Source organism: Choloepus didactylus, chromosome 16 (assembly GCF_015220235.1).
Source record: "Choloepus didactylus isolate mChoDid1 chromosome 16, mChoDid1.pri, whole genome shotgun sequence".
NCBI classification, from domain to species: Eukaryota; Metazoa; Chordata; class Mammalia; order Pilosa; family Megalonychidae; genus Choloepus; species Choloepus didactylus.
This window is the reverse complement of record NC_051322.1, coordinates 21593339-21619927: the sequence shown is the minus strand read 5'-3', so window position 1 is coordinate 21619927 and position 26589 is coordinate 21593339. Positions and strand designations below refer to the sequence as shown.

At 43.9% G+C, this 26589-nt stretch overlaps 1 protein-coding gene across 8 annotated transcripts in view; it reads left to right on the top strand.

The window, feature by feature from the left end:
- Nucleotides 1-3811: 3811 nt before the first annotated feature.
- Nucleotides 3812-26589, top strand: part of ZNF532 (zinc finger protein 532) — a 160501-nt gene continuing 137723 nt past the window's right edge. Inside the window, exons 1-3 of one of the 8 annotated variants that reach the window (XM_037805979.1) lie at nt 18346-18611; nt 20242-20323; nt 20413-20522. The gene's annotated coding sequence lies outside the window, so the exon portion shown is untranslated. Of the gene's footprint in view, nt 3884-18345; nt 18676-19586; nt 20324-20412; nt 20523-26589 lie in introns of those variants that run through there. The other 7 variants (XM_037805977.1, XM_037805980.1, XM_037805984.1 and 4 more) reach the window with 7 other exon arrangements.

Here is a 26589-nt window from a genome sequence, read left to right as displayed (position 1 = left end):
AATTAAATAAAAAAAAAACACACCTATAATTAGAAAGGCTCTTTTTAGACTGGAGTACAATTCTTCTAGCACGATCATTATGAAAACCCTGACCTGTTTCTGTGGTTACTGACAACTGCCTTTGTGTGAACCTCATTAAATCAAACTGGGGACTCCCATCTTTTGTGACAATTCCTGGGAAGAGAAAGCTATGTTGATTTAAGAAATGATGTTGCAAATCTTAGGTATGAGACCTCTTTGGATTAGAAAGTAATATTATTTAACTCTCTGAAACCACTCACAAATCAACTGTGAAAAATTGATAATGGTTTTCATCTCCCCAGCATCCTTTTCCCACCGTGGTAGTGTTCTCTGGTTTGTAGGAAAAGGAAACAGACGGCTTTCTTTGATGAGCTATTTTATTTTCTTGCCTCCAGGAAGACAAATGAAACAATTGAAAATATTATTTTAAAAACTATTTCCAATTCATTTTCGTCGTATACATTTGGGTACTTAGAACAATTTGCTTGTTGTTTGAAAAGAAAAAAGATTCTTATTTAAACCATAAGCAACAATGGGTTTTCCTTACACCCTGAAAAGCTTAAGAAGTAAAATTATTCTAATATAAAATTAAAGACAAAAATGAGATTTCCACGTATCTTACACAGTAGCTTACAAAATAGAATCCTTACACATTTTAATCCTGGCCTAGAAGTTGTGTTAATTGCTGCTATTCTTTTTTCCCTTTAATTTCATTGTTTCTATTCCCACTCTGGAATTTCAAAAGTCCCTAACTATGAAAAGGTTCCTCTTTTCCTCTTCTCTTGCATCTTTTTCCATCAAAGGATATAAATGGTTTAGATACTTCCTTACTGTCGACCTCAAGAATAGACTACATTGGGCACTATTCTGGGTACCAATGAAAAGGGAAAATTGTTCGGAACCCATTTTCTACTCTCTGTGGGCTCATAAATACATATAATACATATGCTTTTTTTTTTTGCCTTAACTGGGACTCTTACTTGCCGCTGTGCCAAGCCCAGTGACTGGAAACATGCTCCGTGAGGGCTTCATTTATAACTTCACTGACCCCTCAGTCATGTAAGGGTCTTCCTCCTTCTCTGTCTTGCTAGACTTCATGCTTATTTCTAATATTTGCACATGGTTGCTGCAAGGAATGACAGATGGTCAAGTTAGGGAAGAGGCAGACACCTAGGATGAAAATAATGACCATATCCTAAGTATGCAGGTACACCGCTGGACAAGAGGCGGTCACCTGCCAGAGGACCCGAGTTACCCCATCCGCATCTCTACAGCCACCTCCCTGAGACTTGCTACCCTTGGATGCCCCAACGGTGCTTGCCTTGCACTTCTATTTGAGCACATATTTCATTCTGCATGTGGTTAGGGAGGGTTGTCTCCACCGCACACTGCCCTGCCCTCGATGCCCATTTAGGGAAGAAAACCTCTGCTATTCTCCAGGCCAGCAGTGTACAGGAAGTATTGATGTCTGAGAATCTAAAGCTGTCGGGCCCCGGTCACACGTACTTTACAGAGAAAGAATAACCTTCTGGTGGAATAATCTTCAGATAGAGGTAAATAAAGAAAGGTTTAGATCAGAACCAGAAATAACTTTACCCTGAATGAGATCATGAAGACCTAGGAAGACCTTAGGAGGCGCAGGAGAGTGGGGAGGAAAAAAAGAGTATCAGACAAAGGGAGAAAGGGAGGAAGAGGGCAAAAAGGAAGAGGATTAGAGGCACACCCTCTTGTGAGACTGCGGCGTGATTAGCACGGTGAAAATGAATATTTATGAAGACAAGCTGATTATGTTACAGGGATCATTTGAATAATCATGAATATGTTTCCATGAATTTGGACGTAATGGGACGTTTTCCAGTCTTTAATGAGACACTGGCGCGCGTTTGAAGAGCTAGGGAGAAGAGAGCAGAAGCCGAGAGCAGGGAGTGAACAATGGAATCGGGTTGAATCGTATATGCATAGGTTTTCCTCACTGTCCGGCTCTCTTACCCCTGCAGTCCAGTCTCTACAAAACTAGGGGAAGATAAGTCTAAAATCGTGCACTGGATGCACATCAGTGCCTAGGCTAAATCGGTTTGCGGTTTCTTCTAAGCCTACTTTGCACTTGGAGGACCGGATGGGGGGCGCGGAACTCGACACTTTTCCTCTCGGGCATTATTTACTTCAATCTTGGCAGTTTCACAGATGAAGAAACTGGGTTTCAGGAACGTCCCGTGACCTCCACGGCCACACAGCTATATGATAGCACGACTAGGCCGTGAGATGAGCGCCGGGCGCCTGCTCCAGGGGCCCGGGGCGGACGCGCGCCTGCCGGGGTCGGTTCTGGGTTACGCCTATTGTCCCGGCATTAGTTACCCACGCCCCCCACCCGCTTCCATTAGCCAAGCGGGACCCTGGGATGCTAAATGGTTTGTTTTGTGAAACAGTTTGAGGAGAGCACGTCAATAAATGATGGTGGGGGTTGTGAAGGGATAGATGGAGGACGGCAGGGAGGCAGGAAAGGCACCGACGGATGAGAGCAGTTGAGAGGTGGCGACGGGCTGGGGGCTGGAGGCGCAGCAGGATTTAGGACGTATGGACATTTGAATCTCAACATACTGAGATTGACTCACAGGAAAACAACCCGCAAAAGGCCAGAGCACAAAGCAGAATGCCAACTTAGTTATTCTGCAGAGCGAGAAACAAAATTGTCCTTGGTCCAGGCATGCTCGCGTGGGCGGCGGAGATAAGGAGAGGTGAGGGAAACCTTCGTCCTGGAGAGGGGCGAGCCGGGCTCCAAATCCCAGCTCGTTCTTTCTCTCCAGAGGCCGTATGACCTTGGGCAAACCCTCTTGGGGCAAGCCCGGGTTTCCTCGACTGGAGGCTGGGGTGGGTGTGAGGCCTAAGTGCTGCAATGAATGTATGGAAAGTGCCTGGCTCGAGGTGCGGACAGAGACGCGGGAGCTATTCTTAGGCTCTCCCTGGAGGCGGAAGCCGCGCTACAGTCAGGCGGTGGCTGGCTCGCGGGGCGCCCGAGCGGGGGAGGGAACCGGGCGATTCAGCTGCCTGCTGCAGCGCGCTCCGCAGCGGGGTGCACCTGCCACGAGGGCTGCAGATTCGCCGGCAACTTCCGCCGGGAAAGGTTCTCAGTCCGGCGCTGTCAAAGCCTGATTCTGACTTGGGTTTATTTTCCCAAGGTTCTAAGCTAACCAATCCCCCTTTTCTGATTGACACATTCTTTCTTTAGATATGCTAATACCTGCCATTAGATTACAGTCTAGTCTTGCCTTGGCTCGGGGGCTTTCTGCCTCTTCAGCGGACCTTGCCTATCTCAGACCTTTCGCATTCGATTTTTAAATCTTTCAACTCAAAGGGGGCAAACTTTTAACTATTTCCGAGTTCCTTCGTGAGTAGCCCCAGCTTCAGCCCATCCATCCATCCATCCATCCATCCAACAAAGATTTATGTGAGTGTCTGTGTTCTGTCATTTACTGTGTGACCTTGAGTGTTTGGTTTTAACAAAAGAAACCACGTCTCACTTTCCTGGTATATAAACTGGATTGTTCAATGCGTTGTCATAAAGATTAAAAGAAGTAATCCATGGAGAAGGATTAAATGAAGTAATGTTGAGTACCATTGCCTGGCTGTGTAGTAGGCCCTCAGTACATTTGTTGAATGAGTGAATGAATAAACAGCTGTGGTTATTGTTCTTGTTGCCAGGTGCCAAGCCTTGTGCTACTCTTTGGGGATATAATGATGAGCCAGACTCACAGAGTCCTTCCCTGATGGAGACCATGTGACCACTGGGGCGGAGAGTGAGGTGCTGCAGGCTGCAAGTCAAGGAAGCCAAGGATTGCCCTGCCCCACCGGAAGCTAGGAAGAGGTAAGGAAGCATCCTTCCCTACAGGTTTCAGAAGGTGCTTGGTCTTGCCAATACCTTGAGTTGGGACTCCTGGCCTCCAGAACTGGGAAAGAGTACATTTCTGTTGTTTTAAGCCATCCAGTTTACAGTGCTTTGTACGGCAGCCCTAGGAAACTAGTATAGTTCCCTTTCCCACGGAGAGACAGAAATGAACAAGCAACCCTAGTGCTGTGTGATAAATGCAGTGACTGGAGAAATACAGGGTGTTACTGGAGCTCCTGCCTGGAGAACCTAACGCAGTGAAGAGGTCTGCGAGAAGGCTCCCCAGAGCAAGTGAGTGCCAAGCTCTGGCATGAACCATGAGTAAGAGTTAGCCAGGCAGAAGTGCCTGGGTAAGGGGCCAGTGAGATATTGAAGAACTACTGGAGTGTTCCTTGCCCGGGAATTTGGGCTCAAGAGGCTGGGAGGTAAGCAAGTACTGGACTTTGGAGGGCTAAGTAAATCGCATAAAGGAGCTGGGTTTTACCTTAAAAGCTGTTCTGTGTGTGTGTGTGTGTGTGTGTGTGTGTGTGTCCTATCATTGGTACCACTGGGAGGGTGGAAGGAAGGGTAAAGGAGGACCGAGGATGACTCGGGGCTTTTGAGCTTTGGGCTGCTGTAGAGTGGTGGAGGCCTCTTGCTCCAGAAAATTACTTAACCTCATTTGTAAACTGGGATTAACACAGAATGGAACTCAGAGGTTAGTGTGAGAGAATGTGGGTTAAATGAGATAAGACATGCAAAGCAAAATGCATAGAGCAGTAACTGGCATGGAGTCTATGCTCAGTAAATGTTGGGTGTTATCCTTGTTGTTACAAACACCAAGTAGTCAGGGATCCTGCGATGCTGCCTAATCTAGAACATATTTTAGGAATGTGGGGGGGAGGGAGGAAGTTTACAAACTGCCAAAAGATGTAAACTCCAGGAATTTCAAGCTCCTCCTCCTCCTTCTCTTAGTTTCCTCAGGGTTCTAACAAACTTGGTTACGTAGTTTCAGTTGCTAGGAAGGGATGCCGAAAGCAGGTTCACAGGGAGAGGCAGGAAGTAACTCCTGACAGCTTTACATTCAGAAAAACCAAAGAAGCTCTATGGAAACAGATGCAAGAACCCTAGAAGCATAGCAAACTAGCAAAAGGTGCTCAGTTACAGCAGAGAAGGAGAGTCTTACCATCTAGAGGACGCTGAAAACTTTGTTGTCTTCTGGTACAGTTATTGAGAGCATAAAGGCTGGGTTCACAACCCAGCACGCCCATTAAGGCAGGAGAATGTTTTGTGACTTTTAGAAATGATGCTATATTGGACAGAACAAACTGGATTCAATATCAGAACCTCTGCAAAACAACCCAGTGTATGGTATCTCTATTCTGAACCTCGGCTTTGACCTGCCTGGCCTGCTGGGTCTTGGATCTGTTTCAACTTTTTCTTTTGGGGGTTGTTTCTTGGCTGATTTTCGTCAGTGATCTGTCCCAGTTCACGTCACTTCCTTCCTGTATCCCACACTATGTTGTTAATGTCTGGTTGTCCAGTTCCAAATGTGCTGAAATGCATATTGCCTGTAATTACTCTGTGGGGTTAAGTCGTGGCAAAGCTTACAGGAAGTATTAAAAAAGCAAACGTGGCAATTCATTTTTATAAAGCTGGTTGTTTTCTAGTGTTTTTCCTGCCTTTCCCCTGGGTGGGTGGGGTATGGGACAGAAAACTTGGACCCCCTCTGGGTGAAAATGCTTGATGTACAAACCATGGCAAGAAGCATTTATTTGCTGCTTCTGAGTTAAAAGGTGTGTTTTTTGGGCTTCAACTTCCTTTATGGCTTCCTGCCTCTGGAAGAGGCCCATGAGGGGAAAGCCACGGGTCACAAGAGTTACTTAGCTGAGTAAATACAAATGAGTGATGGGGGAGAATTACTAAGTCTCCAAGTAACCCGATCAAAATTAACAATACCCACTTGTCAGAGCCTCAGATGAAGCTGCTCAAACTATAACCCTCGAGGCATCCAAGTATTTTAAAGACTAGCTGTTGAGGACAATAGTTGATGGGTGTGTTTTGGTTTTCTAGGAGTGGAATTTGGGGAAGGAAATGTGATTGTAAGGCGGTGGGGGTGGACTTGGCAAGACAAGGAAAGAATGGGAGTTGGTTTAGACAAAAGGATTCTCTTTTGATGGCCACATTTATGGCTCAGTTCTGATTTGTGTTAGAATTCATAAGCTGTTCTGGAGCTGGTGTTTGGCGGTTTGGTATGTACTGGTGGTCATAATCCTTTATCTGGACCAAAAAACAAATGCTTGAATCCTTGGACTCTCCATTACAAGTGAAAATTTCCGAGAAGACAGTGGAAATCCAGATGGAAACACGGCCTGAATTGGCCCTTGAGCACTTACGGTTGGTGCAGAATTACTTTGTGCTTCTTTCTCTCATTCCTCAGTATTTATGAGTGCCAGCTGTGTGCCAAGTGCCAACTTAGGTCATGCCTGATGAGGCCTCAGAACATTAGATGTTGGGGATTTACAGCAGTGAATCCCACTAAGTCTTTGCCGTGATGGAGGTTGTGTTTGAGTGGAAGAGAAAGGAATTTAACATTTAATATAATTAAGGTCGCCAGATGTAGCAAACCAAAATACAGGATGCCCTTTTAAATCTGAATTTCAGATAAACAATGAATAATTTTTAGCATAAGATTGGTCCAAAGATTGTGGGTATTTTATCTGATACTCCTAAATAGACTGTCAGGTAGTGGTAAGTGCTGTGGGAAAGATAAAGCAGGGTAAAGGGCTGGCTGGGGAAGAAGGGGGACAGTTTTAGTTAGTGTGGTCGGGGGAGCCCTGTCTGAGATGGTGAAGGTGGACTTGAATGAAGCTGTGGAGGGAGCCGGGGGATAATCTGTAGAAAGAGCATTCTGTAGAGCTGAAATAGCATTGCAGAGGCCCTGAGGTCCAATTTCCATGTCAAGAATTGGGCTCAGCACCCAGTAAGCATGTAAAAACTAGGTCATTCAACAGTTCTATTAGCCATTTTACAACATATGCCAGTTATATGATAATGCTTATTATTAAAATCTAGGTGGCTGGGGTGGAGGTTGGGGATGGAAAAGAACAAATAATGGAATGGAAGCAGGGTACTATGGCGAATTGTTGGGCATGGCATGCAAATGCAATTCAGCCCCAAAGCTCCACTCTTTGCCTGTGGAGGGCTGCTTTGGGCCTTTTTTCCAGTATATTGCTCCCTGTTAGAGTAAAGCAGGGTGTAAAGGTGGAGAAGTATGTTGGATAGAAGGGCTGTTTTTAAATCTCATCCCAGAGCATAATTGTTTGGATGAGTGTGAGCAACCGTGTTATGTGTACACTTACATGGATGCTTCATGACAGGGGAATCCCTGTCGGGTTCACCTTGGCTTCCCCCACCGTGCCCTGGCGTACAAAGACAGATGGTTCTCAGAATGCTATCTAGAGAGCCACCTCTCTAAGACAAAGGGAGGCCTTCCCTTGTTTATATTTGTTCATGGGCTTTTGCTCTTCTCTGGTAAGTGCTTATTCACATCTTAGCCAGGACAGTAATAAAAAAGTCTTTTTCCTAAGTAATAAAAAAGTTTTTTTTCTGCTTCCTGGCAGAAGCACAAAGTAAACAGGTTAGTGCAAAAAAAAATGGAAACATGGTAGTTTTCCCGGATCTGCCCTGATTGTCCCTCAGATCCTACCCATGTGACTGTACAGGAGTCCTGGGATGGTCTTCATTATTCAGACGGCAAGACTTCGCTCCTAGTTTTTGGACAAGATTCTCTGGATTTGCTAAGGAAAAGGGATTGAGATTTTTCTTAATTATCCAAATGCGTTATTGTTTAGGAGTTTCCAGAGATGAAGGCTGTGTGATGTTGTGTGCTCTTGTTCTGTTCCTTTCCGGTCCTATAGACTCACAGTCCACTTCAGACAGGGATGAAGGGGATGGGAGGTGAGGCTGGAGTCAATTAGGAAGCCCTTGCTGGGGAAACACTGGGTGTGAGCCAACACTGCCTATTCCCCTGCTCAGCCTGGACACCGAGAATCTAAACCACACTTCACTGTCTTCATTACAGTCTACCGTTAGGACGTGGCTTTGCCATTCATTGTCTTAATTAGCTTTTCTTTACTCCTGCCCCAGTAAGTGGTTTGATTGTTCATCACTGGAATTCCCCCAGATACTCTTCAGCTCTTCAGGGCGAAGTCTACCATGGACAGGTGGCACCCTGAGATTCTTTAAATCCCGCACTTCAAAATCCTCACCTTGCTCTTTCCACCCATCTTGTACCTTGATTCTTACCTAATCCTAGTCAAATTCTTGCATGGAAAGAAAGTCACACTTTAAAGCAAGTTTCCAATTCTCAACAAATTCTAACCTTACCTGCCACCTTCTAGACACCTACTAAAGCCTTTTGAACCATCATGAGCAATAAGCACAGCTTTGTTTTATCAACAGGTTGCATTGGTAATGTTGGGGAGCCAGCTTTCAACAGGCGGGACCTTTGTTCTTTCAGAGGAAAGGAATGAATGTTCTTTCATGCATTTACAATGATAAACTCTGCTTGCTTGAAGAACGTTTGGTGAGAAGAAATTGTGTGAGAAGAGATTAGTTAAGAGGGAGCTGAGAGGCCAGGTGAGACAAAATTGCTTCAACTAAGGCTTCTACCCACGCCGGACGAAGTTGAGGTGCTTAGAAACACACAGCAAGGGAACCAGCAGTTTCCTCCTTGGCTACAGAGGAAGGCGTGTGATGTGACTGCCATAGCGGAGGAAAAAGGAATGTGGCACCACCAAGCGACATGGTGGTGAAGGTTGGAGGAGGAGGGCAGAGAATCCGTTTTGGATCTCCCGAGTTGGAAGTGGTTGTGGGTCATTTCTGTAGAAAGGTTTACTTGGCAATACATTGTGAAGAGGGATCAGAGATAGCAACACAGTCCAGGGAATTATCAGACTAGAGATACTTGAAGCCCTGAGAGTAACTGCAATTCCCCAAGCAGTTCCGACTCAGAAGAGGATCAGAGATAGAATCTTGATATCAGGAAATGGATTTTAAATTTTATATTGAAAGGCAAGGAAATTACAATAGCCAAAACATTCATGAAAAGGAACAGAGTTGGAGGATCCACACTACCTGACTTCAAGACTCATTTTAAAGCTAATGTAGTCATAATAGGGGGTTATTGCAGAAAGGATAGAAATATAATTCAAAGGAACATAATAGGGTAAAAAATAGAATTTGAGAAAATCCATGTATCAGAGAAGAATACAAAAAAATCAGCCAAGACAGAAGGAATGATGTTGGTGTCATGGAGGCTATGGGAAGAGAGAATTTCAAGGAGTGTTACAGTCAAGTTTCAATAAGGAAGGAAGCCAAAAAAGAGGCCAGTTGGTTTGTCGTAGGCTCCAAGAGAAATGATCCTTATTCCTTTTGGCTTAATGTGTATTTAGAGGGTAGGAGTGGGATAAACTAGTTAAAAGAATGTGGACAGATGGGAGATGCTTTTGAGCCGTTGCAAAGCTGTTGAGTGGTGTTCATGGTGCATCGTGCCCAGTGCCTGTGGTAGCTGAACTGATTGTGGCTTATGCTTTGAATTTTCCATATGCTGTGGTCAAGCTGACTTAACATTCTATGTAACGGAATGGGATAGACAAGATGGGAGAAAAGTCAGCAAAGAGGCCCTGCCAGAAGGGGAGCACTGAACTGGACTATAACGCTTTTCTTGAAATCCTCTCTTCCAATGACTTCCGTGATACCATCATTCCTTCTCAGTCTTCTTTCTTTGCTGATTTTTCTGTATTCCTTTCTTAAATATGGATCTTCTCAAGATTATTTCTTGGGCACTCTCTGAAAGTGCTACAGTCTAGTCCCCTTTTATATTTGGTCAGAGGTTGAAATGGAAACCTCAAAAAGATGACAATACACCACATGGCCTACTCAGAATGGCTTTTCAAACGTGACATGCGTATTTTTTCTTGAGTTATTATCTCACAGCTGGAATGGGTTTATTCAGAGCCACATGCATTCTGTCCCCAAATCTACTCTCTTGGTGCAGTGAAACTGAGGTTTTCACTGTGCAGAGCATAGTAGAGCTTGTCCACTCAGGTAATCATCCTAACTCAGTGATGTTTATACTCTTTTGATTGATCACACCTTTAGTAAAAAAAAAATTGGGTATTCATTGCCAGTGTGTAAATTCACTTATAATAAAATTAAATACATGTAGTAGTATCCTAATATGTTACATATATTATAAAATATACACACAAAAAAAGAAATTAAAGAGCGTTGAGATTTTGGTGGATGAAACAATGTCATTAAAATTTAATTCTATTAGCAGTACAAAGTTTTTTGCTCTCACTAAAATTAATATATTTTTAGCTCAGTGTGATTGAAAATGCTTCTTTATTTGAAATTTTGGTATAACACACGATGAAGCAACTTTGAAGCTCTTGTTCTTGGTTCAATTTATTTCAACATTTTTTTTTTTTAAAGCTGTCGTAATGGGAAAAGATGTCTCACAGTTTTGTAGATCAATGGGAAGAGACGGATTACTTTTACCACTTATTTATTTATTCATGTTGCTTATTTTTTAATCTCTATCAATTACAGAAAAGGTTTAGTTGAAATTCCTGTTTCCCAGTGTCAATCAGTTGTTCCTGCAATGTGAATTGGAGGGTGTTGTACTTTAAAATTTTAGGTAAATAGGTTCAGACCCATTGAAGTTCTTCATTTGGGAGGTTTTTTTTTTTTTTAACAGCTTAGAAAATTCTTTTCATGATTTTTGAAGTGTACATTTCTGATTGCTATCAGATGGCAATATTCTTTTTTTTTTTTCCTTTTTTTTTTATTGAGATATATTCACATACCACGCAGTCATACAAAACAAATCAAACTTTCGATTGTTCACAGTACCATTACATAGTTGTACATTCATCACCTAAGTGAATCCCTGACACCTTCATTAGCACACACACAAAAATAACAAGAATAATAATTAGAGTGAAAAAGAGCAATTGAAGTAAAAAAGAACACTGGGTACCTTTGTCTGTTTGTTTCCTTCCCCTATTTTTCTACTCATCCATCCATAAACTAGACAAAGTGGAGTGTGGTCCTTATGGCTTTCCCAATCCCATTGTCACCCCTCATAAGCTACATTTTTATGCAACTGTCTTCGAGATTCATGGGTTCTGGGTTGTAGTTTGATAGTTTCAGGTATCCACCACCAGCTACCCCAATTCTTTAGAACCTAAAAATGGTTGTCTAAAGTGTGCGTAAGAGTGCCCACCAGAGTGACCTCTCGGCTCCTTTTGGAATCTCTCTGCTACTGAAGCTTATTTCATTTCCTTTCACATCCCCCTTTTGGTCAAGAAGATGTTCTCCGTCCCACCATGCCAGGTCTACAGTCCTCCCCAGGAGTCATATTCCACGTTGCAGATGGCAATATTCTTATGTCATTTTCAGCAAAAGTCACATAAAATATGATATCTAAACATTCATTTCTAAAATGCTCTTTCCATAGCATGCATTTCTTTCTAAAAGCAGTTACTTTTTTTCCTTCTGTTAACAGAACACCTGCTAGATAATGTATTATGGACAGGTAGTATTAATGGAAAGGTCAGCAAATGTGAAACTCTTGTCTTTTTGAAAGGACAATAAATGATTAATTTTTAAGTGCTTTGCTGTGACATAGCCAGCAAATCACTGTGTAATACAAAAGATTTTAATGGCCTTGCCTCATCTTCTTTCAAAGTACAGTAAGGGTCCCTTTAAAAGTAACTGTTGTAAAGTGCCCCCCTCACCTTTTTTTTTTTTTTTTTTTTAAATAAAGTTAACCTCCTGTAGCAATCTGTGAACTTCTGGCTTCAGCTTTTTTGATTTAGTGGTAAATTTTGTATGTGTTGGAATTTCTGTAACTTAACCCCAGAATTTTAAGTTCCTATAGAGAAGCTGCTTCGTTAGTGGTTATTATTACACAGTTATAAAAAAAAATCATATATTGTTTTAATTAAAGAAGTTATTTGTTGTTGAGAATATTCCTTCTCTGTCAAATTTTTCATTTAGTCATCCATAAAAAATAAGTTTTTTTCAAATATGTTATCACTGGAACATAACCAAGCAAATACCCTAGGCACAGCAGCATGTTAGAAATAGCTGTACTTTTCTTTCAATAGTAGAACAGGACTTCCACACTGTGAAATTTATTCTAATATGTGTTTTTTCAAACCTACAGCAGTATTTTCTAAGTATCTTCCAACTGTTTGCTGACAAATGAATGATTTTATTTTGCAGCCATATTGTTTTCTGGTTACTTTCACATTTAAAAAATTTATTTGTTTATACTTTTTTTTTTTAGTCTTCCAGAAATAACCAGTATTTCCCCAATAATATGTAGCTTTTGGTCTTTCAGTATTACACAAGAAACCTCAAGAGACTTCAAAATATTTATTGTGAGTTATAGTGGAAAAGTATAAAGTATTTGATCATTCCTTACCTTTAATTTCATTAAAGTAAAAAAAAAAACTATAGATGTTAATCTTGATGTTCTGAACACTTAGTTTTTAAATGTCTTGCTAATCGTGGTGGCTCTGGGGAGACCCCAGTGAGCCCTGCTGTCCCTGACCTCACAAGCCATCTTGTCTAGTGGAGAGAGAGCCAAATAAAACTCAAATATCATGTGAAAAGAACCACTTAGAAGCTCACGGTGGGACACCCAAACCCAGCTTATATTTCAGAGAAGGCATCTCAGAGTGAGTGACATCACGTTAGACCTAAAGATACATAGGATTTAGTTAGATGAAGGGGAGTGGGAATGGAGGGGACAGTGTTCCAGAATGAGGAAACAACAGGTGTTAAAAGCCTGACAGTGAGAGGAATCAGGTCTCACTCAGAGAACAAAAAGTTCAGCAACACTGGATCTTGAAATGTTAGGAGAGAGGAGCAGGGGAGGTGGCCAGGACAGCAGGGTTTATATCATAAAGAACCTTGTAAATCATGTTTACTGATCTAGACCTTATTCTAAGGACAATAGAGAGATAGGGAAAAGTTTAAGCAAATGAGATCTTTAGGAAGATTCCTGTGGAGATTGTATGGAAGAACCGTTATTTGAGAATGCATTGGAAGTTGGCCAGGATGGAGGCGTGGAGACCAGTTAGTGACCAGTTCCAAGCTGAGATGATGGGCCTCATGTTGAGTTGGAGGAGGGGGCAGGTATAGAGAGAAGAGGGTGGAAGCAATAGATACTCAGAAGATCGAGACTACAGTGCATGGTGATGGAGTAGATGAGATGGGGGTAAGTGCCACTTCCAGAGAGTGGAGACACTGGGGAAGCATCTGGTTGGGTAGCTGTCTTGGGCTGAGTTTGCTGGAAACAAAGTGTTCTAGTTTGCTAATGCTGCCAGAATGCAAAACACCAGAAATGGATTGGCTTTTATAAAGGGGGTTTATTTGGTTACACAGTTACAGTTTTAAGGCCATAAAGTGTCCCAAGTAACACATCAACAATTGGGTACCTTCACTGGGGGATGGCCAATGGCATCTGGAAAACCTCTGTTTACTGGGAAGGCACGTGGCTGGCATCTGCTCCATGTTCTGCTTTCAAAATGGCTTTCTCCCAGGACATTCCTCTCTAGGTCACAGCTTCTCTTCAAAATGTCACTCTCAGTTGCTCTTGGGGTGTTTGTCCTCTCTTAGCTTTTCTGGAGCAAGAACCTGCTTTCAACAGCCGTCTTCAAACTGTCTCTCATCTGCTGCTCCTGTACTTTCTTCAAAGTGTCCCTCTTGGCTGTAGCTCCTCTTCAAAATGTCACTCTCAGCTGCACCGAGTTCCTTCTGTTTGTTAACTCATTTATATGGCTCCAGTAATTTAATTCAGACCCACCCTGAATGGATGGGGTAACACCTCCATGGAAATTATCCAATCAAAGTGATCACTCACAGCTGGGTTGGTCATATCTCCATGGAAACATCCAATGACAAGTTCACACCCTAATCAAAAACATTAATCAATCTGCCCCACAAGACTGCATCAAAGAATATGGCTTTTTCTGGGGGACATAATACATTCAAACTGGCACCCAAAGTCTGCGTAATCTCTGGAGATACCCTTACAAGGGAACAAGAAGGGCCGGATTAGGCAGAGGGAGAAGCTAACCCATAATGCTAAGGCAACTAAGGCCTTGGCCAATTTACAGAGAGTTCTGGAGCTGGGATGGCCCTTCAGAGTTGGCCCAAATGAAGGCAAGATAGCCAAGCCTTCATACCCTCACATTAGGCAGTCATGGGCTGCTCCCTGCGAGGGTGTGTGTCCTTGGGTGAGACAGTTGTCAAGAACAGTCTCAAAACAGTGGCCAAGGCAGTTCCCAGTGAGGCCTCAGCTGAGTGGTCAGCAGCCATAATTATCAGCAGCTGGGGAGGGTATGTTCACCCTGGAGAGAGGTTCTGGACAGAACCCTACAGTATCCACTATAGTGGCAAATGATTCTATGTTTAATTTAGGACACATAATCTCTTAGGTGCCTGGGGTTTATTATCCATTCTTTAGTTCACAGATAATTAATGACAACTATGGGATGTGCAAGGGCATTGTGCTAACTGGTGCAGATGATGGGGATGGGGGGAGTGGTGGGGGCAAGATGCAAAGATGGAGACCCACATACCCCAAGCAGCCTCTGCTCAACTGGAAATCAATGAGATCACTTCTCAGAGATGGAACCAATACCTCATTTCCTGTGCATTCTTTTCTTTCTTCTGGTAGGCCCACAAAGGATTAAACCCTAGTTGCTTTTCCTTCTATAAGATACTTCCCTGGCTTCTTTCTTTTCCCCTCTCTTGGTCTTACAGAGTAGAAAACAAGCTCAAACACAAGATCCTTTTAAGGAAGCCCAGACAATGTAAAAATTACAGAAGGTTGGGAAATCTTACACATTTCTCACAGTTTCTTCCTTTGGTGCAAAGTTCCAGATGGTGTTTCCTTGTGGGTACCCGAACCCCGCACCTCTGGCTCTCCTTTTACTTCAAAGCTCATAGTCAGGGCCCACTTTTCTCAGAACCTTACCCTTCCCTTTTCTTTCCTTGGGCAAGGCCTAAAGAGACAGCAGGGAGTAAGGATTAGTGGATCCACCAGGTGGCCAGAGCCCAGAATATCTAAGGGCCTCCTAAATATGTGCTCTGTACCTCCTCCCCCTTTGCAGACATTTTCAAACGGAGGCTCAGGAAAGGGGAGGTGGCTTTGCTACAGAAAATCTATTTATGAAATCAAAAACAAAGAATAAGAAGATCCTTTTCCAGACCTCTTCTCAGTCTAGTTTCTGGCGGGCTAATAGTAATTTAAATCTGGTTATGATTTCTTTCAAGATTACATTTTTGGAAAGCTAAAACAAAAATGTCTATATCAATATTTTGATGTTTTTAAGAATAAAAGAAATATTTTTCCCTTTTCTTGCAGGCCACGCTTATACAAAATTTTAACTTGTAATGCCAGGCTGAATGCTAGGGGCCAATAGTGTAAGAATTCCTTTAAAATAAGCTAACAAATTTAATATATGAAACTCTGCAAACACTTAGGCCTAACATAGTTTTGAGCTAAAAAATGTGGCGCTCAAGCCACTGTGCTACTGAATAGTTCGCAAGGCCTTTTGATGGTGAGATAAAGGAAAGGTCCCTCCCACCCCCCCTTTCCCTGCAGGAACACACCTTTTGTGCGCTCTGCCTAACAAAGGAATTTCCCGATTTCATGGTGGAATTTGGAGGGAAAGTATGACGGGTGGACTGATATCTACGTGCTTCGGCAAAGCCAGCTTCCGATTACAAAAGAATTTTTTAAAAAGCTAGGATTTTCAATACATTGATTGGAGGAAAAACTAAGAAGAGAGTTAGCAATTAAAGCAGCAGTAACAAAATCCCAAAGGATTTGGAATTCTTTTAGTTTCTATTTGGCATAAAAACCATATGATTTCTTTGTTCTGCCTTTCCTTATTGACAGCACTCAAATAATTGTTTATTTCATTCTTGTATAGTCAGTTACTGATTCTGTTGTTGCCCAAAGCAAAGTGGAACACAAGATAGCTTTACATATGTAGAATAATAGAATGAACCTCTGTCTGGGTTTTTTTGGAAGAGGGGTAGTGTCAAGTTTTTTGTTTTTAATCTAGAATAAAAATTGTCTTTTTTCAGCTGAGCAATTATTTTGTGAAATGGCCTAATTTGGGTACTTTGCTTTTTAACTACTGTGGTGTTTACAGATTTTTAAAGCAGATCCAGTATTTTCTGTTGCTGTTTGTACAAATGACGAATTGTGCTTTTAAACCAATTTCCTCCAGCCAAGGCTTGTCCAGAAACGCTGGGCTTTGTACAGAGACTTCAAAAAGTGTTAGGCATTAATGAAGTCATGAGGAAGTTCTGCAGCTAAAGAATATGATAGGCAACCCGGGCTATGGTTTTGGTAGTACAACTCTTGAAACCATTCAAATGCTGTTTTGTATGCTTTCAACTCTAACAGAAGGGAATGGAGGAGGGGCAGGAGAGAGTATCTAATATAAACAAAGATTCCAAATCCATGAAACTTAGGATTTACTGTGGAATGTGCATTATGAAATTCTATATGTTATACTATGTGCAGCACATCAAGATTTCAAATGATCAGGCCCGTGTACTCTTCAAGGCACATGATCTTTTTACTTGCATATTAATAAAGGCCCACCTTTGAGGGGAGGAAAAAGGCTTCCTTTCAAAGGAAATCAAGCCCAGGTAAAGTTGAAACAGCAACCCACAAGGTACTGGCATCCTTTCAGGCTAAAAGATGTGCGTTTCAGTTTCATCATCTTGTAACTGGTAAATGTGATGCTGCGGCTGGCAAATTTTTCAGATTACACAGGTCTTTCTAAACGTGTGTAAAAACATATTCCAATCTATGTGCAATTCCAAACAATTTGCCATTCCAAATTAAAGACCAGCAACTCTTCTGTGAGACAATAATTCAGTACATTTACTCAAAAAGTCTTAAATAGCAAAAATGCTACTTCCAGTTTACATCGTACTGTGTCAAGGTATGGCCTCTGAGAACAATGGCTTCCTCAAAGAAAGTCAGTGCAAGGGAGAGACAGGCTGAGATTTTTTTTAAAAAGTTTTCAGCACACTTTTGCAAATGCTAACCAGTTAATTTAATTTAAAATTTAAAAAAAAAAGACAAATGTTTGGTATGCTGGGAGTCTTTCTTGTTGCTCAGTAATGTTATCTGCAGAGTCGGATCAAACAGGAGTGAGCTTTTTAAAGAGGTTAATGATGATATTTCCCCCTCTTCTTCCATTTTGTTCTATTTCCAGTGTAAGCACAATTAGTTTGATGTGGGTCTCTGATTTTAAAATATGTTTCAGTAGAGTGCACATCTGTGAACAATGCAGAAACCAGGGCACAGGGCTGGTAAATACCAGCTCTGGAATGTAAATCTTTATATTGTGTCTCCCTCCTGGATGTGTTAGGATTCAACACCTTGTGGCCTCTGTGGGTTTATATATGTATCTTTTGTGTTCTGTAGGCTATGCCCACCTGCTGTATGCACCCTCTGTGTTGTTACATCTGTACACCGTCTCCCTTTTTGAATTTAAACACCTAGCTTAGCTATAACATCTTGTTTACGCAATATCATTCCCCACTTAAAAAAACATATACACGCACACTACATGAACTGAATATGCCAGGTTTCAATCTGGCCCCAGTGGCTTTTTCTCTGAAAGCAAAACGTGTGTGTCTTTTACACCAGGGCTTTCTCCCCACCCCAGCGGGTGTCTTCCATTCTTTTGTGGCTCGGTTTAAGGCGAAGAGGGCTCCAAACCACTAACTAAACAGAAGAGCCCCTTCTTCCACCTCCAGGGAGAAATTCAGATTTAATTTATCTGAAGATAGCTTCCTCTCTTCTTACTTATTTGCCACCATTACGCGGATAACAAAACACCACCTTTGCTTCAAGATCCTGGGTGGAGGCTCACGGTCTTTTTCAACCATCTTTGGCGAGGCCTTGCTTCCTTCCACTCGAGTAAGTTGCGGCTTGGGGCCATGGAAAGGACTGGGTGAGAGCCTTGAAATGTCGTTGGAAAAAAAAGAAGCCCTCCCTCCATCCCCTCACCACCACCACCCCGCTCTCTGGGGCGAAGTTGCAATCCAGCAGCCCCATATGGGCGAGACTTGGCAGGTCCGCGGGGCTCCTTTTTCAATTCGCAGGGCTCGGAGCCGGCCGGGAGTCCGCGCCTCCTGCGGGGCTTCGCGCTCTCGCCTCCTTCTCCCCGAGTCCTCCCTTCCCCCGCCGGCCGCCCCCTCCCCCTCTCCCCCGCTCCCTTTTGTTCGCTCGCCGCTCCGGCCGTGCCTCCGCGAGCCGGGCCCGCACCCCCAGCCTAGGCCCCGGCGTGGCGGGGCCGCCGCCGCCGCCGCCGCGGCCTAGAGCGCGGCGCCCGGGGAGGCGCGGGGCCCGGGCCGGGCGCACGGCGAGGCCGCGGCGGCGGGGCGGCGGCTGCCCGGAGCCCGGGCCGCGGCGCGGGAGGCGGCAGCAGCAGCAGCGGCGGCGGCGGCGGCGAGGCCGCTCCACCGCACACGCACACACACAGACCCCGGCAGCGGGAATGCAGATGACACGCCCGTAACATGGAAGCAGCCACCGCCGCCGCCGCAACGACGACAGCAGCAGCAGCAGCAGCAGCAGCAGCCGCCGGTGGCGCCGCGCTGAACAAAGGTCATCCGAGCCGCGGCCCAGACGCCCGGGCTTGACCGCCGCGAAGGCCAACCCCGGGCAGGGGGTGGGTGCGCGCCTCGGGGGCTGGGTGGGGGCGAGAGGGCGGCCGGACGAGTGAGGGGCGCAGGGCAGTCCCGGGGAGGGGCGCGGGTGGGCTCCAGGAGAGGAGGGGGCGCGGGCCCTTCGTGCCCACCCCTGCGGGCCGGGGCGAGCGCGTGAGGCTCAGGCCCCGTGGCCTGCCTGCAGTGGCCCGTCCCACCCCTTTGCTCTGGGGACAGTTGGCCTTCGTGCCCCGCCGGCTTCCTTGGGGGGGCCCAGGAAGAGCAGGTTCTGGGTTCTGCTAGGCCCCACAGGTTCCGAGAGGGGGGCCACGTGAGCGCAGGAGCGCCTCTTCCCCCCCACTCCCAGTGCCGGCTGTGACCGGATGGTTTTAAAAAGGCCTCGGTGCGCCTCTTCCTCTTGCCCCTTAAATTGCCCCCTCCGCCCCCACCCCAGGCATCCCAAGTGTTCTTCCTGAGGTGAGGGGATTTGGACTGCTCCCCCAGGTGCTTGAAAGAAGAGACGGTTGGAGGAGGAGGAGACTGGGGGGGCTGCTGGTGGTGGTGACAGGGCTGGGAGAGAGAGGAGAGGGACTGCAGGGAGGAGGGGGCTGCGTGGGGTGGGGGTGACAGGCGGAGAGGAGCCTGGTCAACCAGCCCTCACCACTCTGCTGGGAGGCCGAGGCCGGCTCCTGCAGCCGACGCATCCTGTGTGAGGAGACACACATAGATTTCTTTCTGGGGGGCTCTTTGTCAGCCGCCAACCCAGGGAACACACACTGACACACACGTACACAAAGATCTGAGCCAGGTTGTGGGAGGTAAGTGGGGGAAGGAGAAGGAGGGGAAATCAGTGTCTGCGGTGGGCTTCGGGGTGGAGGGGAGGGGGATGGGCCCTGAGGGGCTCTGGGGTGCTTGTGAGGGGAGCCTTTCCAAGTCTGTGTGCCTGTGTGGTGGTGGTGGGGGACACCTGACGACCTTCCCGTTCTCACGATGACCTGTAAGGAAAAAGCAACCCCAGCGAGATCCCTCCTGTGCTGATGATTTTCAGGGACTTGTTGGCAACTCAGCCAGGGTTGCCATAGCTTTTTTATGTAGGGTGACCAGAACCGGCTGAAACTGGTTTGAGGCAGATCAGCTCCTGAACACAATGCAGTCACTGAGCTACTACAGTGGGATAGCAGCTTCCTCCCTTCATGGCAGCCAAAAGCAGAGGAGCTTGCAGGAAGGTACCATCCCAACACAGTATGTGAACGCACACTTAGACACCACACAGCACTGGTACGTGACTAATGGAGCCCTGAAAGAGCCTGTATAGAGAAGAGGGAAGAAAATGTGCAGGTTTGCAGGCTCTGAGATTACTTGGGCTTTTCCTGCCTTTTTCTTTTGCTTAAGGGATGGTCAAGGAGCTGAGATTTATGACCCTTATTAAAGAAAAAAATGTGCCTTGCTAGGGTGGGGACACTTGGTTTATGCAGTCTCTCTTTTCTCTGTGTTTTTAACAAAGCAAAACCAAAATGAACTGATGGATTTGTAAATGGTAGTTTTGTTTGCTGCTGAAGAATGCTACTTTGCATGCTTTTTTTTTGCAGGGTATGTTCTGTTTTGTGCTTTTCCTTTTAGAAGCTACTAGAGGGTGTTGGGGATACTTCTGACTATTATGAAGGCCAAAAGGTAACAATATTATTCTAGGAAATGAGCAAAAATGTATTCCAGTGATGCTGTAAGGCATACATGCTGTCTTTTTTTTTTTTTCCTTGTAGGCCTGTTGACTGGGGCTGCTTTTAACCCTTTCGTATTTGCAGAGAATGCAACCGTGTGACAGTAACTGAACATTGGTCCAAAGTCTTTCAAAAAGGTCAAGGTTAATAAGGTGAGATATGACATTTTGAGCATGAATTTAAATATCTATTTGAAGGTACATTCAGACATGAATGGTAGATTGGTACCCTGGAGATAAAATTGGGTTGAAGAAATACTCTTAATGTTATCCAGGTTTAATGGAATTGGAGTGACTTTATGATGATATTGGTGGTAAGGTGAAATGACTCCATTAAATTGCATGTGTCTAGGCATTTAGAAGATACACGCCTGGAAAGGACCAAGTTTAGACATCAGGGCCTTGTGGAGAATGCATTTTTGCGTAAATCTATAGCAGTACACATGTGGCATTTTCCTGATGATTACAAGAAAAGGAAGGGCTTCACCAAATTGAGGCAGCCTTGCCACCTTCTTAGTATTTAAGGAGCCTGAAAGTGGATTTGCCTTTTGTTCACTCATCACCTTTCTTTTACCTTGCTCTGTGTTAACCTGAAAGGTTTTTCACTCCGAGTCAAGTGGTGGAATGTCTTTTATTGATTTTGGGTGCTATTGATGGTGAGTTTGCCATTGAATTATTTGTGGCATACATTTTAATGGGGAATAGTAATGCACTACCAGGAGGAAACTGGGTGGTCTGGCTTCATCCGTGAAAGGATGTCTTTGTGAAGCTCAAAGCTTTACAGTAATGGATGGCAGAAAATATCTCATGCCTTAAAAAATTGCAGTTAGATTTGAGCTGGCATTTTCATGTACTCTCTAAAACTAGAGGTTTTAGAGGAGAAGAGGGAAGAAAGCAGTAATGAGTGTAGCAAAGTGAAGAACAAAGGCTGTTAGAGCTTTCAAGGGAACCCGAATCATTTTGCCTTGGGGTTCCTTGTGAAAGAACTGCAACTTCCCAAAACAGGAAACCGGCAGCTCCAGAATCATATCCAGTGTGATCTCAACAACTGATATTACTGATTCTTTCTTTTTGCTGGTTTGGTTAAGGTACAGTCAAGAGGGCCCCACAGAAGAAATGATTGAAAAAAATTTTCTCCCCTATTTTGAAGTGGGCATTTTGTTCCTCTCGGTGTCAAGCAGAATAGAGTCTTTCAGGAACCCCGTGGATCTTAGAATTGGTGAAGCTGTGTGCTGGCAGTTGGTGGGCAGAATATCTGTAGTGAAGAGTATCAAGTATGCAAGGCTGTTTTTACTGTTAAAAGTCTTTTCATTTGACTGCAGAACATAAACTGTGATACAACTGGCAAAAGGGAAACAAGGGTGCATGGTTAGCTCAAAATACTTAGTGTTTAATAGAGATAAATGTAATCTTGAACTGATATTCCAGCACATAGTTTACATATGATGGAACAAAATTCTTTATAAATCACTGTGCTAAAATTGTTCTTCAATTCTACATCATTTTTGATTGCCAGAGGTGCTGTGTATGACTGTGGCAGAAATATGCTTGCATAGCAGACCTGAATCCATGTTGCATCATATGCTGCTTCTGCTTTTCTAGTGCCAACTAAAACTCAGATGGCTAATGTGATAAACCTTAATTAGTTTAATACAATAAGCTGTTGTATAATTTTGTCACTTATTTCTGTCTTTTTAAAAAGTCAATAATTTTTGTTTAACTTTAACAGCTAACCCTTTCTTGATAATATGTTTAAAATACCTTTTTGTAAGGCATGACATAGTGTAGAATGTTCTGGTTTACTTCTTGGTGGTTCTAAGCTTTGCTACTCCCCTTCCCCCCAGAAGTCTCCTGGAAAAGAAGCACTGGTTTTGCATTTAGGCCAGTCTTTCCAGCTGCAAATGTTGTTTTCAGGTTGGAGAGCTGGTTCTGCAGGGCAGCAGGCGGGAGCTCCTCTTGGATTGAGGCTTGTCTCTGGCGGTGATCTCATGCTGAGATATAACAATGTAGCAGGCCTGGCCCAGGCCTCCCCGAAGGGAAATGGAGAGGCTTCTGGGCTTGGAGAGTGTGGAGAATCAGCACCAGCATGTCCCTTCCTGGGGGAGAGAGGAGGGCACAGGGTGGCACCTGCACTTGAGGCCGTGCTGGCGGGCCCTCCTGGAGCCAGCGCCTGGTGGGGACTGCCTCCCACAGTCGGCCTGCTCACAGGGCCACCCCCTCTGCGGGAAGTATGTGCTAGTTTGGCCGAGGAGAGTACACTGGAAAGAAAGCGTAACTGAATGTTGAACCCTTGGCTTGTTTTTATTGTTTGCCTATTTACAGTGTCAGTTTTTCCATGTACTTAAACGTTGGATCCAGGGCTCTTAGAACTGCTACAGCCTAATTGGTTAAGAGGACTTTTTTTTTTTTCTTTTTCCCTCTTGTATCTTAGAGATTCCTCACCCTTAGTCACCTTGACTCTTTCTAAGGGAGCAGTTGAGGAGGAGGCCAACATGTAGTGAAATAATCTGCTAATTCCTTTGACTAGGATAAGTTAGTATTTAGAATTTGTATTCTTCCATTCCCTTTGTTTTTTCCCTTGTAATGCTTTCTTGGACTTGGCTGGGGAGTAGTTGGTTTTAAATAACCTTCTCATATCCTTGGTAGAACTCCGTCTAGCTGTTCACAGCCAGAGGGGAGGTTGCCTTCATGTGGAATCCCAAAAATGTTGATAATAAAAGGGAAACTGAAAGTGTCTGAAAATGATTTAGGATTGCTTCCTCCTGCTTCCCTTAACATTACTTCCTAATCCCATACTCCCTGAATAGTCACAACAGCATCCCCAATGAACATTAAAGAAATCCATGCCTTTGTGTTAGTTATAGTTTGGGGATCACCATAAGTCACGGTTAAATAATTCACTTTTTAATTTAAATACAGTAAAATATACTCTTTATGGTGTACAGTTCTGTGGGTTTTGATACATGTATCCAATACCATGGTCAAGATACAGAACCATTCCATTGTGCCAAAGATTTTCCTCTTGCTGCCCCTTTGTAGTCAAACTCTTCTCCCTACCCCAGCCCCTGGCAACTACTGATTTGTTTTCTGACCCTATAGTTTGGTCTTTTACAGAATGTTACATAAATTGCTTCCTTTATTTAGCAAAATGCATTTGAGATTCATCCATACTGTTGTGTGTTTCAATACTTGATTCTGTTTTATTGCTGAGTAGCATCCCGTGTTCTGGATGTACCACAGTTTGTTATCCATTTACTGAGTGAGGCACATTAGCATTGTTTCCAGTTTTTGGCAATTGTAAATAAAGCTGCTGCATAAATATTTGAATAAAGGTTTTTGTGTAAACGTAAGTTTTTGTTTCTCCTTGGTAAATACGTAGAAATAGAATGGTTCGGTCATGAGGTAAGTATGTAAGAATTAGTAGTTTCAACGGAAATATAGATTGATTGATTGATTGATTGATTCAGCCCGTAGTTCACCAACAAGAGCTAACCATGTCAGCTGCAGTTAAGACTTCCCAAGTAAGAGATTGTAGTGAGCATTGTCTGAAGACACATGGGAGTTGATGATGATAATGCAACCCTCTCTAATAGGATGACATGCTTTATAACCCAGAACTAATTTGAATTAACCAAAACTGGAAACAAAAAACTGTAAGTTACGGTAAGATATCCTTTATTTTTTACAGCTATTATTTTTAATCTCTTCGGAAGCATTTGGCAGTTTAATTTGCATGTTTGACTTCAGGTTCATTAAAACACCAAATAATAATAAAATTGAAATTTTGGAAAGTGATACCCAAGATCTTTGTTGAAATCTCAGTTGTGTATGAACAACTTTTTATTAATTATAGTTTGTCTGATTTGACTGGTAAAATACTGATGTTTTAATATTTAAAGTTATTCAGTTTTTATACTTTCTAAGGATTGAAAATATTTAAGCACTGTCAAAGCAATGAAGTGGAGGAATTTTGGAAGCAAATGGTTTTCTAAAAGGATAAAATAGTGTTCAGGTTCAGGAAGAACAAATAGAGGTAATGGTGGTGTAGAGGGAGGAAAAGCTGAGAAGTGGCAAGCTATTTTAATTTGGGGATTCTTTCATCCATTCATCTGACACTTACTGCCTCCTAAGCACCAGGCACTATGCTAGGCGCTGGAGAACAGAGGGGAAGGAGGCCCAAGAGAACAGTCCAGTGAGAAGTGGCATGCCGCCGGGGCAGGAATGAGAAGGGAGCCCCTAGTGTAAGTCTCCTGGGAGGAGGGGCCCTGGAAGAAGTGGCTTCTGTCTGAACCCAGAAGGTCAAATTAAGAACATGTGTGTCCAGTGGTGACGTGGGGAGGGGCATTAGAGTGCCATGGAGCAGGGGCTGGAAGGGCACTGAGAGCTTGCAATTGCACACCAGGGTGGGAGAAGGCAGTCGAGGGCCAGGATTACCAAGGTCTTTTATACAGTCCCTTTGCAGGTAAGACTTTCTGGTGTAGGCAGCATAGGCAGAAGGACCTGCCTTTAATCTGAAAGGGCTGTGGGCAGCAATGTGGAGCATGGGATGGAGGTGGTTGGGGTGGTGGCAGGGAGGGTAGATGAGGGGACCCCTGCAGCGACCCAGGGGAGAGGTGATGAGGGCTTGATTAGTGGGGATGGAGAGGGAGGGAGGTGGGGGCTGCCTTGGGGCCGGAGATGTATGTGGTAGTAGGTGACTAGATATGGGAAGTGATGGAGCGGGAGGAGTGGGAAATACCTCCAGGGTTTGCTATCTGAGGTTACTCTGCCGATGGTTTTTTTTTTCTCTGAGGTAGCTAGTTTAGAGGACAGGGTAGATTTGGAGGATGGAGATGGAGGCTTTGATACCTGAGTTCAGGCTTGGGTTGAGTTTCCTGTGGAGGTATCCTGTGGCTCTTGGATCTGCCAGTTTAGGGTTTAGGAGAGCTGTTAGGGCAGGAGGTCTAGATTGGGAGTAATTAGTATTGGACGTAGAGATGCTAGAAGAAGGGGTTCCTATAGATAATAGCTTAAATAGTAAAAGTCATAAATACAGAGGGTTCCAGAACTTAAAAAATGCATGTTTCAGAAAGTTAGAGGGTGGGGCATGATATTAGTAGCTAACCCTGAAAGGCATTGCAGTACGCTGTGGCCCTTTTCACGTGTCAGCTCATTTAATACTGAACTGTCTGTTGAGGTTTATGCTATTTATCCATGTGTCCCAGGTGGGGCAACAAAGACCCTGCCCATGGTTTCCCAGCTCATAAGTGGTAGGAAAGGCAGGATTTGAATTGTCTTCTTTGCCACCGTGTCTTCTACCTTGGGAGGAGCACAGCCGTGGACAAAGGAAAACCAGGGGAAGGTGTGTTGGGGTGTGGAGATTAGAGATGGAGATGAGGCAGGTAGGGGTGACAATGTGTAGTGGAGAGGTTTGAGATACAACATGTACCCTATATTTAATGAGGGTTTCCTGACTGGGAAGTACGGAGAAAAGAAAGTCTGTATCTGAAAATCCCACAGACAACAGCAGAACATGCTGAGGAGACTTAAACGGTTTTACTGGGCATTAGGTGAGTGCACAGATTGGAAGGAAGAAGGAATAAGACGTTTTTGTTTATTCTCAGAAAAGGATGCAGAAATTAAGGGAAATTGGAAGTGGGGCTGAGAAAAATCTTTTTTACGTTAGGAAAAATATTTTTTACAATCTTTTAGTTTTTTTTTTTTTGTTTTTTCTTTTTGTACAATCTTTTTTACAAAGATAAATAAGCATAGTTTAAAGAGTTCTTTGATTCATCTTCACAGACAGGAAGTTCTGAATTCTGACTGTTTTAGGATGTGGGGGAGAGCAAATTCTGTTTAATCTAAATCTGGAGTCTGGAATAAGCAAATTTTATACAAACTCAGACTGACCTTTTTAGCTGTCCAAAGTATTCCCTGAAAGTAGCTTGAATTGATTGTGTTTAGGCCCCAAACTTGCAGGTTTTGTGTTATTTTGTTTTCAGTCAGATATTATTGCAACTTTAGGTGCTTGGCATCTTGGAAGATCCATAGAGACCTAAAGATAACGGCTTGATAAAACCAAGGGGTTGTAGTTCATAAATGTTTTCTCAACATCACCCTTTTCTTTTTGGGACAGTAACTCCTACTTTCCAAAAGCTGACTCATGGGGCTATTAATAGATACGGATTTTGATAATTTTCTAATGTTGGAAACAAATTCTTTCTGGGCATCCGAATAGTAA